The sequence below is a fragment of the Hyperolius riggenbachi genome, chromosome 3, assembly GCF_040937935.1.
Source record: "Hyperolius riggenbachi isolate aHypRig1 chromosome 3, aHypRig1.pri, whole genome shotgun sequence".
Taxonomy (NCBI): Eukaryota; Metazoa; Chordata; class Amphibia; order Anura; family Hyperoliidae; genus Hyperolius; species Hyperolius riggenbachi.
The window spans coordinates 512,354,295-512,360,467 of record NC_090648.1 but is presented as its reverse complement, the minus strand read 5'-3'; positions in this window follow the sequence as shown (position 1 = coordinate 512,360,467).

Sequence of the window (6,173 nt, the reverse complement as noted above, 5' to 3'; positions counted from 1 at the left end):
GGTAACAGGTAATCCAATACAGAAGCGTAGTCAGGTTCAAGCCGGGTTGGTAACAGGTAATCCAATACAGAAGCGTAGTCAGGTTCAAGCTGGGTCGGTAACAGGTAATCCAATGTAGAAGAAGCTTAGTCAAGAGACAGGCAAAAGTCCTCAGCAAGACAAGCACTTGGTGTGAGCGCAATCTCAGCAACAAGCCCAGCATAGGCTATCACGGGCGATAACTGAGGGCGCTCACCTTTCATTTATACTTGCACTTAACCAATCAGAACTAAAGGAATCCAAAGTGACCAATCCACAGACAGCGTGTCAGCAGAGCTGCTGACACGCCATTTGCACACGTGGTTATTGTTTACAGCGGCGGGGCGCGTACTGAGAACGCGTACTGAGAGCGCGTCTGCCGGGAACTGAGCACCACCATTCACCAAACGGCACCTTTATTAATCAAACCCCTTCTCAGTTCCGGGGTACTTTAAGTGAGCAACTGTGGTTTCCCATGATGCATCACTCATGAATATGAAAATTACCTCTTCTTGCCCCTGAACCCCGGCTGGCTCTCGTACAGAACCGCTGGTGTATAGAGACGAGAGAGGAAAAAAAGTCCCCACCGTAGGTCATAATGTCAATAATGGCTATATATAAAACAGAGCCCAAATGACTATAAAAACAGCGCCATTCGCCAGCCAGCAACAACTGGAAGCCGAATTACGTATTTCCCCTGAGTCAATAGCGGCCCGAAGGGGGAATAGTAATCAGCACCGCCAGGACCAGGGCAGCTTCTAGGCTAAATTGTACCCAGGCCGATAGTATAGAAATTGTGCGTCTGACACCCCCCCCCCCCAGACTCGTGAACGTTGTCTGCGATGTGGTATTTAGCCCTCAGTATAAATAGCCAGTTATAGCTGTCCCAAGTAGAGGTATCTAGGTATAGGTTCCCGCGGTATAGATAGCCAGGTATAGGTGCCCCCAGTATAGGTAACCAGGCATAGGTGCCCATGTATAGGTAGCCATACATAAGTGCCCCCAGTATAGGTAGCCAGGTATAGGTGCCCCAGTATAGGTAGCCAGGTATAGGTGCCCCAGTATAGGGTAGCAGGGTATAGGTGCCCCCACATCATGGCGTAAACACTGCTTTCTTATGCCTCGCTGTTAGATTATTACGTTAGCTCTGCCCATAGAATGTCATGGCCACACCCATGTTTCGGCACAGCCCCCCATTTGTGGCTTTGCGCGCCGCCACCTCCGCCCCCCCCTCCTAACTAGCCCCCTTTTGGTGCCTAACCATAACCACCCCCCTGGTGGTGCCTAGGCCTAAGACCCCCCTGGTGGTGCCTAACCCTAAGATCCCCCTGGTGGTGCCTAACCCTAACCACCCCCTTGGTGGTGCCTAACCCTAAGCACCCCCCTGGTGGTGCCTATCCCTAACCACCTCCCTGGAGGTGCCTAACCCTAAGCACCCCCCTGGTGGTGCCTAACCCTAAGACCCCCCCTGATGGTGCCTAACCCTAAGACCCCCCTGATGGTGCCTAACCCTAAGCAACCCCTGGTGGTGTCTAACCCGAAGTACTCCCTGGTGGTGCCTAACCCTAAGACCCCCCCAGTGGTGCCTAACCCTAACCTTGACAGTGTTACATTAAATCCATTCACTGTTTTGCAGTTAAATAACTTCTGCAGTTTGGCTTATGTAGGTTGCAAGGTCAATCAGGCCAGGGTCAATGTAGGCAGCATTCATGCGAATAGCTTTCAACAAGCCGGGTCGGTAACAGAGTATCCAATACAGAAGCATGGTTAGGTTCAAGCCGGGTCGGTAACAGGTAATCCAATACAGAAGCGTAGTCAGGTTCAAGCCAGGTCAATAACAGGTAATCCAATACAGAAGCGTAGTCAGGTTCAAGCCAGGCACTGTGCCCTGAGGCTGGAGCCTCTATCGCCTCTGCCTCGGCCCAGCCCTGCCCCCTCCTACACTGCGACCTGAGGGTGGAGCCTCTGTCACCTCTGCCTCGGCCTTGCACCCCCTCCTACACTGCACCCTGAGGCTGGAGCCTCTCTTGCCTCTGCCTTGCCCGGCCCTGTGCCCCCTCCTACACTGTGCCCTGAGGCTGGAGCCTCTCTCGCCTCCACCTCGGCCCGGCCCTGCATTCCTTGCTACACTGCGCCCTGAGGCTGGAGCCTCTCTTGCCTCTGCCTCAGCACGGCCCTGTACAATCTTACAAATATTTACTAATAATCAAACTTGGCTTTCCAGTTTTCTTTAGATATGCTATATTATATTTTAAACCTCAAAACTTGTTATAATGAACTAATGTGACAAGCAGACATGAACCCATCAGAAGTTCCTCAGGGGCGGGCACACCACAGACTGGGAACCAATGCATACAACACATTTATATGTGGTTTTCATACATCTGTCTTGTAGATGGCACTGTTTTATTTGTGTCCCTGCATTACATTATCTAGACTGTTGTGGATAGTTTGTTCCAGTTTTCTGCCTGGCTGGAGAAATGGAGAAAAGCTACAGTTTTACGTAGAGAGCTTGTGAATCCTGTTAATAAGTCTAGTTTCATATATTCGGCCTCCATGATTACGGAACAGACAACAGTATGTTTCACCTACAGGTGCTGAATTGAAGGATATGCTAAGTGGCATGTGGGACTATGGTAGGTTGGTGAGGAGTTCCATCAACAAAAACATTTCCTTTGTGTCGGTTTTGACGCTAATGGCCACGAAAAGAATGAGGACGTATTGAGTGGTAGGTCAACTAAGATTCTCTGTAACATGGACACGTGCGTTGGCCCATGATCCATTGTTTGTGCTGAGGTGTCAGAACACAAAGTTATGTCCTGCATGAGGTTTCCACTAATACAGTGGTAAAAACTGGCATGGTCACCGTGGATTGTCCATTGGATCCACTATGAGCCTCCAGGACATGGCTGTGGTGTAGTATAGTGTGGACCTAGTCAAAGCCCTAGACAGAAGAACCTAGCCAAAGTTCTAGACAGAAGAACCCAGCCAAAGCCCTAGACAGAAAAACCCAGCCAAAGCCCTAGACAGAAGAACCCAGCCAAATCCCTAGACAGAAGAACCCAGCCAAATCCCTAGACAGAAGAACCCAGTCAAAGCCCTAGACAGAAGAACCCAGCCAAAGTTCTAGACAGAAGAACCCAGCCAAAGCCCTAGACAGAAGAACCCAGCCAAAGCCCTAGACAGAAGAACCCAGCCAAAGCCCTAGACAGAAGAACCCAGCCAAAGCCCTAGACAGAAGAACCCAGCCAAAGCCCTAGACAGAAGAACCTAGCCAAAGCCCTAGACAGAAGAACCCGGGTAAAGCCCTAGACAGAAGAACCCAGTCAAAGCCCTAGACAGAAGAACCCAGCCAAAGCCCTAGACAGAAGAACCCAGCCAAATCCCTAGACAGAAGAACCCAGCCAAAGCCCTAGACAGAAGAACCCAGCCAAAGCCCTAGACAGAAGAACCCAGCCAAAGCCTTAGACAGAAGAACCCGGGTAAAGCCCTAGACAGAAGAACCCAGTCAAAGCCCTAGACAGAAGAACCCAGCCAAAGCCCTAGACAGAAGAACCCAGTCAAAGCCCTAGACAGAAGAACCCAGCCAAAGCAATAGACAGAAGAACCCAGCCAAAGCCCTAGACAGAAGAACCCAGCCCAAAGCCTTAGACAGAAGAACCCAGCCAAATCCCTAGACAGAAGAACCCAGCCAAAGCCTTAGACAGAAGAACCCAGCCCAAAGCCTTAGACAGAAGAACCCAGCCAAATCCCTAGACAGAAGAACCCAGCCAAAGCCCTAGACAGAAGAACCCAGCCAAAGCCCTAGACAGAAGAACCCAGCCAAAGCCTTAGACAGAAGAACCCAGCCAAAGCCCTAGACAGAAGAACCCAGCCAAAGCCTTAGACAGAAGAACCCAGCCAAATCCCTAGACAGAAGAACCCACCCAAAGCCCTAGACAGAAGAACCCAGCCAAAGCCCTAGACAGAAGAACCCAGCCCAAAGCCTTAGACAGAAGAACCCAGCCAAAGCCTTAGACAGAAGAACCCAGCCAAATCCCTAGACAGAAGAACCCAGCCAAAGCCCTAGACAGAAGAATCCAGCCAAAGCCCTAGACAGAAGAACCCAGCCAAAGCCCTAGACAGAAGAACCCAGCCAAAGCCTTAGACAGAAGAACCCAGCCAAAGCCCTAGACAGAAGAACCCAGTCAAATTCCTAGACAGAAGAACCCAGCCAAAGCCCTAGACAGAAGAACCCAGTCAAAGCCTTAGACAGAATAACCCATCCAAAGCCCTAGACAGAAGAACCCAGCCAAAGCCCTAGACAGAAGAACCCAGCCAATTCCCTAGACAGAAGAACCCGGGCAAAGCCCTAGACAGAAGAACCCAGCCAAAGCCTTAGACAGAAGAACCCAGCCAAATCCCTAGACAGAAGTACCCAGCCAAATCCCTAGACAGAAGAACCCACCCAAAGCCCTAGACAGAAGAACCCAGCCAAAGCCCTAGACAGAAGAACCCAGCCAAATCCCTAGACAGAAGTACCCAGCCAAATCCCTAGACAGAAGAACCCACCCAAAGCCCTAGACAGAAGAACCCAGCCAAAGCCCTAGACAGAAAAACCCAGCCAAAGCCTTAGACAGAATAACCCATCCAAATCCCTAGACAGAAGAACCCAGCCAAAGCCCTAGACAGAAGAACCCAGCCAAAGCCCTAGACAGAAGTACCCAGCCAAAGCCCTAGACAGAAGAACCCAGACAAAGCTCAAGACAGAAAACCCCAGCCAAAGCCTTAGACAGAAGTACCCAGCCAAAGCCTTAGACAGAATAACCCAGCCAAAGCCCTAGACAGAAGAACCCAGCCAAAGCCCTAGACAGAAGAACCCAGCCAAATCCCTAGACAGAAGAACCCAGACAAAGCCTTAGACAGAATAACCCATCCAAAGCCCTAGACAGAATAACCCATCCAAATCCCTAGACAGAAGAACCCAGCCAAATCCCTAGACAGAAGAACCCAGCCAAATCCCTAGACAGAAGAACCCAGCCAAAGCCCTAGACAGAAGAACCCAGCCAAATCCCTAGACAGAAGAACCCAGCCAAAGCCTTAAACAGACTCTTCCCAATTTTGGTTTCCCAATCTTTGCACCCCTTTAGGATCCCAGATCAGCTGGGGAGGACACTCTGGTTGGCAGTTTCATTATGTTCAGATTAAGGCCCACCATGAAGCAGAAGATTTATTTTAGGCCAAGTAGTGTAGATTCTTTGTAGACAACTTCAGGTTTGTACTGCTGTATGCATCTCCACCTTGGAGGACCTTCCTAACTTACTATCCTGACAAGATTCAGATCTTTCCCATGCGGAAAGAGACAGGAATAAACATAAATAGGATTTTGTTACGCATTGCTCGTTTAGACAGATGAGCATTTTCTAACCTGCCAGGATGGACAGTGATCATTGGATGTCTGTAGGCACTCCAAAGGTGATGGAACTATGCTCCCATGTTTCCAGCTCTGTCTGCTTCTTACATTCATCACCAAGGGTCCCGCACTGGCCACTGGATTCTCCATATATTGTACTAACCTGCCATGCATTGCCAAACACTCATCAAGATCCGTGGAATAATAGTGGTTGTCCTAAGGCTAGAGTTACACTTCATGGAGAGGGCATCATTGCCAGATCTCATAATGTATGGCCAGATCAAACTGTCTTTATAGAACTTCCAATCCACCTGACCCTGACCGTCAAACCCTAGGGACCGGGGTGTAACTAGAGGGGGGCAGACCAACTACTAACCTTCCCTTCCTCCGATACAGGGGACTATACTTCAGATCAGGTGTTTTGTGTACAAATTACGGGTGTAAAGATCACAATGGCCACTCTTGTTTTATGACCCTTGTGAGATGGGCCTCCAGGCTGTGAGGGTCACCAGGGGGAGGCAAGGGAAGGGGTGGTAACATTGGGGGGGGGCATCAATGTTTTGCTGGAGGGCCGTGACTTGTAGTTACAGTGTAGGACTGTAGATGGACCATGCTCTCAGGAGAATTCTGCAAAAGTGGGTTGATAAATGACAGAGATTTGCTTTTCTGAGTTTTGTTGTACTCTGACCATCACAAAATCACACAAGCCGAGCAACAAGCTGTCACCGCTCCCATTCATGCTTTACAATGACAGACTGTCCAC